Source organism: Pollicipes pollicipes, unplaced genomic scaffold (genome assembly GCF_011947565.3).
Source record: "Pollicipes pollicipes isolate AB1234 unplaced genomic scaffold, Ppol_2.1 Scaffold_5444;HRSCAF=6438_pilon_pilon_pilon, whole genome shotgun sequence".
NCBI classification, from domain to species: domain Eukaryota; kingdom Metazoa; phylum Arthropoda; class Thecostraca; order Pollicipedomorpha; family Pollicipedidae; genus Pollicipes; species Pollicipes pollicipes.
This window is the reverse complement of record NW_023596685.1, coordinates 41,998-56,563: the sequence shown is the minus strand read 5'-3', so window position 1 is coordinate 56,563 and position 14,566 is coordinate 41,998.

Sequence of the window (14,566 nt, the reverse complement as noted above, 5' to 3'; positions counted from 1 at the left end):
GAAAGACGTCAAAAATTTAAACTTCCTGAACTTTGTTCGATATTTATAGCTGAAGGATTCGCAGTATTACAGGCTCTGAATTATACACATACAAATCGCATCCTCAAATGTGTTATATGCACAGACTCCTTGTCCATTATAACAGCCCTGGGAAATCCGACTTCTGAAAACCCGATCGTGATCCATTTACTAGAGACGGTCAGTCAGCTTATTGAAATGGGCAGTATAATCATTGTCCTCTGGATCCCAAGCCATAGTAATATACGTGGAAACGAGACAGCGGATGCACAAGCAAAGATGGCTATAAGATTGAATGACGTGTGTAATTTTCAAATGGGTCCTAAAGATTATTTTCCTAAAGTGCGTCGAAGTATTCGTGAATTATTCAACAAATATTGGACAGATTACAACCCTAGGACTAATTTAAAACGCATCAAAGAAGAGGTAGGAGACTGGGTCTCCTGTAAGCGAGCAGTCCGACGCGAAGAGATAGTGCTGTGCCGGCTGAGACTTGGGCATACTCGCTATACCCACGCATACATGATAGATAGAAACCTCCAACCTGAATGTGAACGATGTCAGTGTCCATTAACAGTGTATCACATTCTTCTTGAATGCCCCGTATATTTTCACGAAAGACGATCATTGGTAACACTATGTCAACGGTCCGGAACACAATTTTGTGTGAGGTCGCTGGTAGGAAATCAATTCCCGGACATCATTGATGGAGTGATGAAATATTTGCGACACTGCGACCTACTGAAACAATTGTGAAGTGCTGCCTTTGCGTGCGGGACAAGTGCAATTTTTGCTTTGCTGTCATTGATTGCTGCCTGTTGTTTATACTATATTGTAATTGTTTGAAATGAGTTGTTTATTCTATGTATAATTTAAGCTTGCGTGCATATCTGCGTACGATGTCTGACTGGATGCTTGAGAAATGTGAGAAGCAAGGAAGTGGTATAGGAATTATGTGTAGCAAATATGTGTATATGTGTGATACGTGGGTGTGCGTAAGCAGAGGAGATAACATGAATGAGGTTTGAACGAGCATGGTGAAGACAGATGAATGTGCGTGCATGCGTTAGAGTACACGGCATGGCAGATATGTGAAATTTCCATCTGGTAAATGCTTTGTTAAACGGCAATGTTGTGACTGCCGACTGACTGATGACTAACCTGCAACGTCTATCATGTGGGGAAGCTGCGGTTAAAAGAAAATGATAAAAAAGAGCCTGGCAAAAAAAACCGGACTTTTTGTTCTCTTGTTTTAGTTCACTAATCAGTTTATGTATCTGAACATTTAACACCGAGTTTTCTAGAAACTAACACCGTTTACTGCACCTCCTTGCTACACCACTATCCTGCGCGAAAATTCCTGACCAGTGCGACACATTCCTTCTATCCTCTGTCGCGCTTAGTTACCACCTGTGCTACCAAACTTGCAAGACAACACTTCAACGATGGGACGCCTGAGCCCAAGGGCTATGCGCCCTTAACCAACAACAACAACAACTGCATCAATTTATGGGTGCCAATAGTGATGCGTTAATCACCAAAACATGCGTCCGAGAAACCAGAGGTACGGGCGGGCACGAGGCTCGATTCCCCGCGGTGCCCGCCCTTCCTGCCAGGGTGAGAGGTAGGCGGCGCCATATAGCCTCAGCAGCTGAGTGCGTCGTAAAGCCCCAATGACATACACGCACATATAACTTCAGAGGTTCTATCAGGATAAATACTTTAATTGTTTTCCCCGATGAAATGTGTGCAGAGCGGACTGGACGTCTTTCCAAAATTAAGTAAACGTAAATGTAGACGAAGCACACCCTCCAGGCTCAACTCCCGGCCTCCCTACTTTTCTAAACAATGTTTTAGCCTCAGTGCACCAGTTTGTTTCACGCACTCATCGTCAACCAGGGTACAAACGTGCACCCTCGTGGAACGACCAGTGCCAACACGCAGTAGCCCTGCGACGCCGGGCTTTGCGCACCTCGTAATGGTGTCGGCATAGCTCATGAAGAGGGGTTTCGCGGTGCCAAACATTAAGCCGATATAATCATTAAACGTGCAAAACGAGAAAGCTGGGAGCATTTTCAAATACTCCCAACCGCTTTACCCCTATCTAAAATATGGTCACTGATTCGGTGTTCCACAAACAAGCGCACGCCACGTTATAAACCCCGCACCTTGTAGTCGACAACCAACACTACAATAGCATACCATTCGAAGTTGCCACAAAATTTGCCGCACACTTCGCCTGTGTATCATTATCCGATCGGTATTCTCAACAGATCACAACACACTCAACGCCACACTGCTCGCACTCAACTTCACGTCTGCCAACACTCAGACATTCAGCGCATTCTTCACACCTCATGAATTAGACCTTGCAATCAGTAAGTGCGGAAGCACTTTTGTCGCTCCAGACCAGTTACCCTACCCCTTCTTGAAAAATCTCACTAGGTCTGGGCTCACCAACTTTCTGTCGGCTTTTAACGCTATATGGATTGACGGGTCCTTCCCCCCCCCCCCCACTCATGGCGCTCTAGCATGCTTATCTCTACACTAAAGCCTTCCAAGCCTCCCTCTGACCCTCCGAGCTATCGCTCCATCTCACTTACTAGCTAAATTATTCGAACGAATGGTCAGTGAACGCATCAGGGTGTTCCTTCTTTCATCTTTTCAGAAGGGCTTTCGTCCCGGCCGCTCCACGGTGGACAGTCTGGTCCACATTATAGATCCAATTCAGCTCGGATTTCAAACTAAATCAAGTACTGCAGCACTAATTATGGATTTAAAGGCCGCTTTTGACAGGGTAAATAAAAGTGCCCTCCTCATTAAACTGCATAAAATCGGAGTCCGCCGCCGTCTCGCCGCTTCCATTAAACATTTCCTGGCTGAAAGGACGTTTTCTGTGCGTCGCGCCAATGCTTATTCTTCTCCGATGACGCAGGGTCACGGTCTTCCTCAGGCCAGTGTCTTGTCTCCAACCCTCTTCCTTGTAATGGTAAATGATGTTTTCAATAATATTACAAATATTTCTCCGCGTTTTTGTATTCTTTATACGCGGACGACCTGGTTGTGCGGCATACGCATGCCAATGTCGATCACACATTGCAGTACATGCAATTAGCTGTAACTCATATTTACCCGTGGTGTACACGGTGGGGACTGCAGATCTCCCCCGCGAAGTCACCTGAAATTGTTTTCTCTAGGCGACATAATGTTCAACCTCCCATCCCTGAACATTATGGTGAAATAATCCCTTTAGTTCACAGTTTTAAATACTTTGGAATAATACAAGATCGTCGGCTTACTTTCAATGCTGATTTCGCTGACCTTAAGCAACGCTGCGCCAGAAGACTGAACATAATGAAATGCATGGCAGGACGGGTGTGGGGCGTCGACAGATGCTTTCTCCTCCGCCTCTATACCTCCCTGATACGCCCGATCTTGGACTACAATGGCTTTCTTTTTGTCATTTTTCTTCCAAAAAGTTGAAACCCTGGAGAACATCCAGAATGCACCCCTCCGCATAGTGACTGGTGCACTAAGCACCTCCCCGGTTCCAAATGTGCCCGCGGACGCGAATATCCCCTCCCTATCACACCGACGAAAATTGCAGCTCGTCAGATTTTACGCACGCGCCACAGCGCACGTCGGTAGCCCCACATACACCTTCGTACACCTCCGCCCCACCCGCACACTTACCAACACGGAACTCCAGCATCTAATCATCAGCACTTGCGTTCTTCGAGCGCAACGAGCGCTTAATCTCCCGGACATCTCCTGAAGCTCAACTCCCGATCCTCAACCCTTTTTGGACGACCCTATACCTAACGTAATCTTTCTGTTTAAACACAAAAAACGAAACGTCTCAGAAACTGAAGCGCATGCACTCTGCTGAGTTTAAATGAAATGTGACCACACAACTTTATTTGCACTGACGGCTCCCGACGCGATGGCCGCACAGGAGCTGCCTTCGTACGTCATACTTGCCACAAAGCAAATGGCCCGTCAAATTACAATACCGTGTATACGGCTGAACTAACAGTAGTCTTGGCAGCCCTGCTCCACACCAAGCAAGGTAACATACAAAGGGCAGTCATATGCACCGACTCTCATTCGTTCTTACAAACTCTCATCACTCTTCATAATTCATCCCACCCAACTCCGAACGGCATACGACGAACGCTCTGCTCCCCCCCCCCCCCCGCAACAAACTCGCGTAATATTTCTCTAGATACATGGACACGCAAATATTCATGGAAACAGCGCTGCTGACGAGGAAGCAAAACGAAGCCTGATGCTTCGGGAACGTAATCATCTTCATTGTCTCGTTTCTGATGTTCTTGCAGTCATCAATTTACATGTTCGTCTCTTTCTCCAACCCGAGTGGGATCAACGCGCTCATCACCACCTTCGCCCAATCAAGCCCATACTTCAGCACCACCGACAATTTATCAATACAATCGCCTCAAGGAAGTGCTGCTTGCCAGGCTGCCTATTGGTCACACCAAAATCACCCACTGCCACCTTTTCAAGCACACTCCTCCCCGCTGGGTCATCGCTGCGACATCCCATTCACAATAAATCACTTCCTTCGTGTGACCGGTATATCAACGATCAAGACGGCCTCCCATCAATTACACACCAACGCCAATCCGCTTCCATTCAATCTCCATTCTCTCTTCGGTGATGCTTATCCTGATTTGCTCGTTCTCCTCTTTGAGTTTTTACACAGTGCAGGATTGGATGATCTCAGTTAAGTAATGGGGTTTCCTGCAGAATTGGCGGAGATTGCAGATTTTTCCCAATTGTCTGGGAGTCCTGGTTTTTCTTTGTTAGGACTTTCCAGGACTTAATAACATCACACAGCACTACAAGGTCGTGCCGGGCAGCGGAGCCCGGGACTGCTCTCCCCGTTGCTGCGATGAAGCGGCCCGGTATACATCCATCGCAAAGACCACCGATAAGTCAGCTGAGTCAAGGTCACCGCTAACACGGACACCACACACGGGACTCGCGGCACCCTAGGAGTCTGGCGGGAGGGCCGTTGAAGAGGCTCACTGTGTTCAAACGTACTGAATGCGTGTTGTCGTGACGAAATAAAGATATCTATTGCTGCGATCTGCTTTACTTACTATGATCTTGCTGGACAAAAATGAGCAAGGTTAAGGTAACATCACTTCAAAGTGCCCGCGCCTGACAGCATAAGCCGGTTTAACGTAATCGTTGCCTGGCCTTATGCCGGAAGTAAATCCCCCCCCCCCCCGGAGATGGCTTTTGGTCCGTCGAGGGGGAAAAAGAGGTCTTGCATTGGCTAAAAAAACTGTGGATTGCGATCTGATAGCGTGAGGACGCGCGATACTTGCTCCCTTGTTTCATCCTGTTATCTCCGCTTCTAGAACATGTGGTGTTCTGTTCAGAGCTGTAACACCGTTGTTTCTGTTGCGTGATAGTTCCTTAGATGCAAGTTTTATGTGCCTCCCTTTTATCTAGCCATCTTTTGTACAACCGACACCTACGCCTGTCGCGTTTCCTTCGCGCGGCGTGTTACCTTCGTAACCCAGGGCAACGACGGAGCGGGGCGGAGTCATGGTGCCGGCCAAGGGACAACGCATCTTCTGCGACCAGCGATTATAGTGGGATTCAGGCGGGGGCGGCGTTCCTCCTTATAAGATTCCTTTGTCCCATCGAGTCCTGCAGGAAAGACAGTCCTTTCAAGGTCTGGGACGAAATTCACGATCTTCTGCGAACGAGTGTAGCTCAGGTCACGGCAGTGAGGAGCGGTGACCTCCTTCTGGAAACCAGGGGACGCAGTTCAAACTCGAACCATCTTGGCATGGCCATCACTCGGGGGCTGAGAGGGTATCGTGTCACCCCAGCAGACAAACCTAACCAGGTGGAAAGCGGTGGTCTACGCTCCGGGTTAGGCGGGGACTCTGCGAGAATAATCCTGGAGGAGAGTGCGTCGCAGGAAGCAACGGCAGTAACCCGTTTCCCGTCGAGAACTGAGCGCCCCCACCCCTGCTTAAGGTCCGCTTCGGGCTGCCGCAACTCCCTGCGCATCTACATGCAACCTACACGTGGTTATGAGGTCCGCCCGCACACCCCGCTGCCCCGCCGCTGTAGTCGATGCCTGCAATATGGGCCCGTCAAGGGCGTGTGCAGGACTCTCTCTCGCAGAGATGTGCACGGTGTGCCGGGAAACACCCTTCCATGGGATGGGCCACCCCCCACCCCACGCCGTGCGGCATGTCAGAGTCCGCACCCGCTGGCCTATCCCGCATGCCCGGTTTGGAAGGAGAAATTTGGAGACGCTGCGAGCCGCAGCGCCCCGGGTGACCCCTCCTGGGTGTGAGCTGGAGTAGTGGCCGGAACTCCTAACGCGGTAAGCTGCGCGTGACCCACCAGGACCCACTCATCCCCTCGTATAAACCGCCAGCAACCACCCACGGCAAAGACGATGCCCGTGGCCGGAACGGTACATGGGGGCCGCCACCGCCATGCACGACAGGCAGTAAGCCGCTGCCCAGAGCATCACGGACCACCAGCACCAAAAGCGGCCTGCTGAAAACAATTTTCTTGAAGGAGTTCACCTTTTTTAGAAGGGGAAAAATCTCCACCGGGAGCATTCTACGCGCAGCACGCAGCGAACACGATCAGCTCGCGTTAGCAGAATTGCCCAGCTTTGAAATCATGAAACCCAAACGACGTCTTTAGCACCAAAGACGATGAGGAGGAGGGGGGGGGGGGGGGGGATTGTGATTATTGATTTCGTGGTTTGGGCCATTGCTACTCGTAATGCTGGTATGATAGAATGACTATCATTTTCACAAAATTACCACGCAACAATGTTAAAAATTTCGGCAAGAAACCAGCAACTTGGTTTGCGTGATAGACCGCAGAAGATTACTAAGATGCACTAAAAGGGCGAACTAGTCACGAAATCACAGCCATACGAACAACCAAAAAATTTGTCCCAGTTATTCACGTTTGGGTCTGAAATTTTCTGCTGGTACACTTAACGTTCACACATACCGTAATTTCGATCATATATCTCATAACTTACGGTCCATCGCACACTTACCGTAAAGGCATGTACCCTCTCACCTTGTTATTGCAGTTCTTGCATCACCTATATTATTTTCGACTAGCGAAACTTGAACTGATATTTCAAATGGACAACACGTGCACGGGGCCGTTAATGCCGGTTGAGCTAAAGCACCTCCAGCGATCCCAAGGAAATGGACCAAGTCTCGGAAAAACCGAGAACCGAAGCCAAGCCCGCGTTTTCTGTATAGTACATATTCGTTTACTGGCGCAGAGCACCTCAAACACGAGTCCTTATCATGCGATTCGCACTTAGTAGAAATAAACATATTGTGCCGACAATGCCGTTTGAGCTACAACACTTCGGTTCAATGAATAAGAGTCATGCATTCCAGTGAGATGTTGCATCATGTTCCGCGGACGGGCTGCAGAGGCACCCTCTTAAGTAGTGCACCTCTTGCATTAGTCCAGTTGGCGAGATCTGAAAACCACCCCGGGCACCCAAGTACAATCCCTATCGAGATAGTACTCTCGTGTGTGAGGTGCACTGCGCTTATAAACGTACATATACCCTACCGAAAACGTTGGCTTTGCTTCGGTCTTCAGTTTGCGGGACTTGGCCTCATTTCCTTAGGATTGCTGTTGACATATTATTTCGGTAGAGTATGTCTTTGGATGTCAGAGCGGTTTTCAGGTCTTGCCAACTGAAATTGTATAAGAGGTGCACAAGAGGTGCGCTTTAAGAGGATGTTACTACGGTCCGTCCGCAGCGAACATGTTGGCAACATCTCACGGCAATGCATGAGTCATATTCATTGAAACGAAGCGTTGTAGCCCAGCCGACATCGTCGGCACCATGTTTTTTTATTTTTAATAAGCGTGAATGACATTATCCGGACTCGTGTGTGAGATGCGCTGCGCCAATAAATGAGTATGTGCTTGGCATGTTATCTCGGTAATGTATTTGGATGTCGGAGTGCTTTTTGGCTCTCGCCAATTGGTATTATATATGAGGTGCGCTACGTACTACAATCTTCGAAGTGTGCCAGAAGCCCCGGCCACTGTGCACAACGATATGCTTAAGCATCTGCCGCCTCGCGTGCTTAGTGGTCTATCACTGGTCTTTAGTTAGATTTGGACCAGAGGTGAATTTCGAGCTTCTTGGCGAGAAACTACTGTTGCGCATCTTTTAAAAACCGCGTAACCTGATTTTGGAGCATCATGACATTTTACAAGCGCACAGTGAGGTCTTAGAAAGAATCGCACCACAGTAGATCATCTTTTAGTTATTGACCACACCGCAATTCGCGTGGGATTTTTTATAAAATTTGACCCGAACCTCTTGAATGGATGGATTTTCTGGGATCAGTGCTCACGCTAAGCAGTGCTTGTTGTGTGAGCCCTGACCCCCACCACCCGATCGCGCAATTGCAGTCAACGGCAGAATTTAGTGGCGACAGCTTAACGTGCTGCATGCTCGGCACGGTCCGTCCTGCCCTCTGACATCAACTGACCTTTAGCGCGGACCGCTGCCACCGGCCGCAAGCCATACCTGTCAAGGCCAAATAGCGAGCGCCCTAAAACGACTCGAACCCACCCTGCCACGGGTGAGATGATCGGAAGGCAGGCGCTCTAACCAACTGAGCCACCGGAACGGACAAATTTGATTTGAAGCCAACCAACACGTCAGACGCTGCCTTCTTGACATAGATGCCCCTCTGCTACCACGAGGCGTTTATGACATTCTTGTCAAGCTATATAGGTACGGTGTTACGCGGTGATCAGGACACTTTTCTTCAAAACTTTTTAGATGACCGGTATTTCCGTGTCCGTGTTGGGAACGCACTTTTCTGGGAGGCTCCCTCAAGTTGATGGTATGCCCCAAGATGGTGTTGCCCTTTTTGTTGATGGTCTTAACATTTGGACTAGTTCAGCAAGAGCTTCATCGATGGGGCGGCATCTCCAGTTAGCTGTGGACAGAACCGAAAAGTGGAGCGCCATAAACGGGTTTCAGGTTTTCTAACAGACTGTAGCAAGACTGTAGCCATGCATTTTTGTCGTAGTCGGCCAATGCGGTAATATGCTTATCCGTCTGTGGTGGTCAAACGCATCTCAACGGATCCTGTGGCTAGATATCTTGGGGTATACTCTGACCGGCGACTAACGTATAAAGTACATCTTACAACGCAACGCGAAGGCCGTTTTCAATCTTTTGAACACACTAAAATGCGTTTCGCGCACATCGTATGGGGGAGATAGAAGCACGCTTTGGCTTTTGTGTCGAACAATCATACGTTCTAGGCTGGACTATGCCTGTTTATTTATGAAAGCGCGTGTGAGGTCCAACCAAACGCGTCCTGGACACTGTCCCTCACACTGGTTTACGTGTTATCACATGGGCGTTCCGCACATCATCTGCCGCGAACCTCATGTGGAATCACACGAGCCGCCATTGGTCAGCGGGAAGAAAATGCTCGGTATGCGTTATGCACTTAGCTGCGACAGTTTCCCCTCCCATCCGGCATATAACGCGGTTTTTCCCGCCTGCTGTGCGTTATCTTTGCAGCACGCCTCGGGTACAGGCTGTGATCTTTGACCAGCGAATACAAGTCTTGCTGCGGGGAAGCGAAATTTCCATTCTAAGGTTGAAGCGGGTAGATCATCTGTCCCTCCTCCCTGGCGTTTGAACTCGCCATTAATAGATATGTCTTTGGGCGAAGAGAAAAAGAATGTCCGTCTTGCCAGATGTAATGAGATCGAGGGGCACTTGAGTGTATGGCGTCATATGACGGCTACACACTTACACGGATGGATCTAAAACTTCTGGCGGTGTGGGTTGTGCGTTTGTGAGTCTGAGGTCTTTTTATCCATCATGTCCCCTTGTACAGGATATTTTAGGACGTCCGACCCAACTGGATCAGGCCCGAAAGAAAGCCATCTTGTGTTGGATCCCCAGTCTCATTGGAATCGCCGGCGACGAGGTGGCTGGCACGGCTGCAAACGAGCAGCGCTGGCTCCATGTGTGCGATCTCTGTCTATTCCTGCTAGATATTTTTTCCTGCACTTAAAACCTTTCTGCGGAACGAGTGGCAGCGTTATTGGGATGGGACGAATGAAAATAAGCTCAGGAGCAATAAAACCCAAACTGGGTCAGTGGTTATCCTGTTATCCTGGTATCCTGTACTGTTATCGCAAAGTTCGGCAAGAAGAGGTGGTGCTCTGCAGACTGCGTATGGGCAAACCATTCAACTCACGGCTATCTGTTGCCAGGAGCCGATCAACCTATCTGCCAGCGATGTGGTGGCTGTTCTCACCGTTCGCCATGTGCTCACATCGTGTCCGCGCCTCGTGGAAGAAAGTCAACGTTACTTTGGGCAGTGGTGACTCTCCCCTGACGCCCTGTGACATTTTAGGGGACAACTCGCGCTTTTTTTGAATCTCAACAGGTCTTTTTCATTCCTCAAACATTTCAACTTCGGGACTCTTACACGCCCATTAGTTCGGTAAAACAAAACTCGTTATGGCGCCAAATGATCACTGCGGTCGGTGGCGCCCGAAAACACCAGCAAACATTAACAACCGCCTTCCGAACACGCACTGAAGGAGAAACGGAGACCTTGTGTAAGGTGTCAGAGAACACCTATGTGCCAGTCGGAGAATGTTTGCGTAGTTTGGCGAGCGCCGCTTAGAGGCCTTCGCATTCCTCTCCTCCTGCCCCAGGCGCCCCTTGCGAGGGATGCGGCTGCGGGGGCCAGGAGAGGACAGAGTAACAAGGAGAAGACTCAGAGAGCCGCCGGCGCGGGGACTGGAAGTGCCCGGCTGGAACGGACTGTGTGGAGTACCTGTGACGAGTGTGAAATACAGAAGTGGCTTTGGATGTACCGGTGTTTACCAGTGAGCCAGAGGCCGAGACACCAGAAACAGCGCTTACACTTCTGCGCTGTGGACTTCATTGCTGTCTCCCACTGCAGCTTCGAAAAGTCGCTGAGCATGCAGAGAGAGAGGACGAGTGCGACTCTCGGCGACATCATCAAGTGCGGCTGGCCGGACGACAGGCACGACTGCCCGCCGAGGCCCTGCCATGCTTTAACACCAGGGGCGAGCTGTCCATCGACGATGGTATCATCTGGCCAGGAGGGAGGTGTGTCACACACCAACTCTGAGGAAGAACATAAAAGGACGTCTACAACCTCACCCTCATGGGACGCGGCACTCTGTTGCGTCGAGCAAAGGGGCCGTCGCCTACTGGCCTGACATAGAAACATAACTCCAAGAGCTCTCTAAATGCGCCATATGCACGTCTCATTCAACCAAGTAGCAGAAAGAGCCGTTGGCGTAGCCCGAACTTGCCGAGAAGACCATAGGAAATCGTAGCTGCGGGCATCATCACGTTCTGTGGCCAAGATTATCTGCGCGCGGTGGACTACCTCTCGAGCTATTTCGAGGTAGACGAGCTCGCTGGAAAGACTGAGGGAGACGTCATTGCCGTCTTCAAACAACACTTTACGAGATACTAAATCCCGGAAGTTGTAATCTCAGACAACAACCCGTTCGGAGCGCACGAATTCAACGGTTTTGCAAGAGACCTGCACTTTAAAGACATCCGACGTTCCCAAGGTACCTACAAGCCAACGGCAAGGCGGAAAATGCTGTCAAGACAACCAAACACCTGATGCAGAAAGCGCGCAAGACGAACACCGATGCGAATATCGTGCTCCGGGAGTGGCGCAGCATGCCGTTCGAAGGCAGACAAGCGTCTCCGGCGCAGCTGATGTTTGGAAGACAAAAGCGGACACTGCTGCCAGCTGCTCTCCAGTTGCTGACCTCTTCAGCTCCGTCGCACCAAGAGGCTCGGCGGGCTTTACGCCAGACGAAGGAGAGGCAGGCACACGGCTATAGCAGAGCCGCCAAGCCACTACCGCCGCTGAGTGCAAGCGACGTAGTCACTGTTTTAACAGATCACGGGGCGTGGTCCTCAGGAAGTTAGCAGAGCGTTTTAGACCTCGTGAGGTCATCACACCAGCACCAGAGTCGGTGCCATCTCAGCCAACTCAGTTTGCTGCACAACAACAGCCTCCTGAGCCGATGCAGCCCGACGGATGGTACGGTCATTGCCGACGACCATGCCGATCACCACTCGATCCGGCCGGGTGACCAGACTCCCCGCCTGCCTGAAGGACTGCAACTTAAGGAGGAGAGGCGATGTGTCGGGTTTGTGATCTGTCACTCGTGACATCACCTGTGATAGAACGTGTTGTTACTCTTAACTCCGTTTTCCATGTAATCTTGTTGGCGTTTCCTCCTTCCCGGTCTAGATAATAGAAGCATGTTGGCAGTCCACGAGTGTGTGCTGGTGACAAGAAGCACACCCACCGACAGGAACTGTTGCAGGCTTATGTTACGACGTTGCGTATGTGTATCTAAGAAATATATCTCCTCTAGCCAAGGAGGTATGGACCATGGCTCTTATGACCAGAAGCTGCTTATAAGGGACCATGAATGAGCCGCGAGACACCCATAACAATTCTTGGTTGCGCACCTAGATCATAATTTTGGATCATTTACTCTTGTCTGTCCAGGCAATTCGCACACCTGTTAGGGATTTTCAAGCGTGTCGAAACAAAACGGGATTCTGATCATCGCGGCGTTCGGAGAGCGCATAGTTCATACAGTCTGAAGAACATATAGTCTGTTTTCTAACTTTTGGGGTTTAAGTTGTAGATAAATACTTTGCATTGCCCTAGTTGTTTTGTTATTGGATGGGTTCCAGTACCAGATATATGCATTTTTTCCGGCGTTTCTGGTTGGTCAAGGAGCTGGCGGTGAATTAGTGCCCGAATCAGTAACCGGCAACAGCCAGCTGACAGCCGATATCTTTGGCGGCCTTTGTGGCGATCGCGCGTCATGCGCGTCATCACTTTGTGGTTTTCTCTGAGCCGCGTTTGCGGAAAATCGAACTAAAGTTGAGTACGAAACGGATACGAATACTACCAAACACAGTGAGTGCAGTTTTGGGGGTCATTTTTGTTGTGACCAGTCGTATCGCCATCTGTTCAATGTCCTTTGCCAGTCCACCTGTCAGGTGGGTTTGTCGTCTTGGCTAAGAGGCCGTCGTTGCCTGTGTGTTGATGGTTAACTGCCAAATATTGCTCGGCCAGTGTCAAATCTCTCACTGTTGGTTGGTTCTGTTCTATTCAAGAGGCATTGCACTCGTCAGTGCTGCTTGGTCAGGTGCAAAATGTTCACTCCAACACAAGTTAATTTGTAAATACACTTTTATAAGTACTTGAGAGTGCTTAATTTTGTGTTGGTTCAGTCTCAGTCCAGACATTGACATTATAGTTGTGCAAGTATTAAGAAGGTGCACTAGCAGTAATGATCATGTGAACTGTGGTAATACATGTCAAAATTTAGCCTCATTGAAAAACACAAGCCTCCCAATAGGTGAGCAATAGCAGAGTTAGCGGGGTTCATTTTTGTTTAGCACAATCAGCACTACTGATAGTGTTTTCCAGACTTGTGTGCCAAAGCTGCTTTGCCCTAAGTTCTCATTCAGCAGTATAAATGCTGCTGTGTTTTCATATTTGCATTGCAGCACTGTTTCAGGTGAAGTTGTGATCTTTTTACATGCAACTGATGCAGGCATGTGTTGTTTGTGTTTGTTTATTATTTTAGCATTTGTGCTGAGTCAACTTTGCAGGCAAATGAAGTATATCAAGTAAACCTTTATTTTATATGAATAATATTTTACCTATTCTATGGCCCAAACAGTGTCATGAAATTATCACAGCCAGAAGTACCATGACAGTTGGGACTGTTGCATCCTATAACTGAGGTAGGGTTGATCCATAAGTTCGTTATTCAATTGTAGTTAATTAGATGTAGCAACCTTTCCACCAGCTATGTTAACCACATCCTGGTATTTTGATCAAGTAGTATTTCATACTATCTGGAGCAAGAGTCCAGATGTTGATTTTGTGAAAGCCAAACATGCATAATTTATATGCCAAAGATTTTGAGTGTAAAGATTTCCCTGGTGTAGACAGGGAGATTGACCTTGGATTTATTCCCACACATATCTGGAGAAGTGAGTGATGAAAAGATGGTCTAGCTGTGGATGAAGACGTGGAGGGTGAGATCGATCACATACCTTGGCAGCCTGCTCCAGCCTGTCTGCTCATAGCCATCCGTCTTAGGGAAGCCAGGGCATGGCTGGTCAGACTTGTGGGTGCTATAGGCAAAGAGAGAGAGAGAGAGAGAGAGAGAGGGAGAGGGAGAGGGAGAGGGAGAGGGAGAGAGAGGGAGAGAGAGAGGAGAGGGAGAGGGAGGGAGAGGGAGAGGGAGAGAGGAGAGGAGGAGAGGGAGAGAGCGAGAGAGAGAGGGAGAGAGAGAGAGAGAGAGAGAGAGAGAGAGAGAGAGAGAGAGAGAGAGAGAGAGAGAGGAGAGGAGAGAGAGAGAGAGGAGGAGAGAGAGAGAGAGAGAGAGAGAGAGAGAGAGAGAGAGGAGAGAG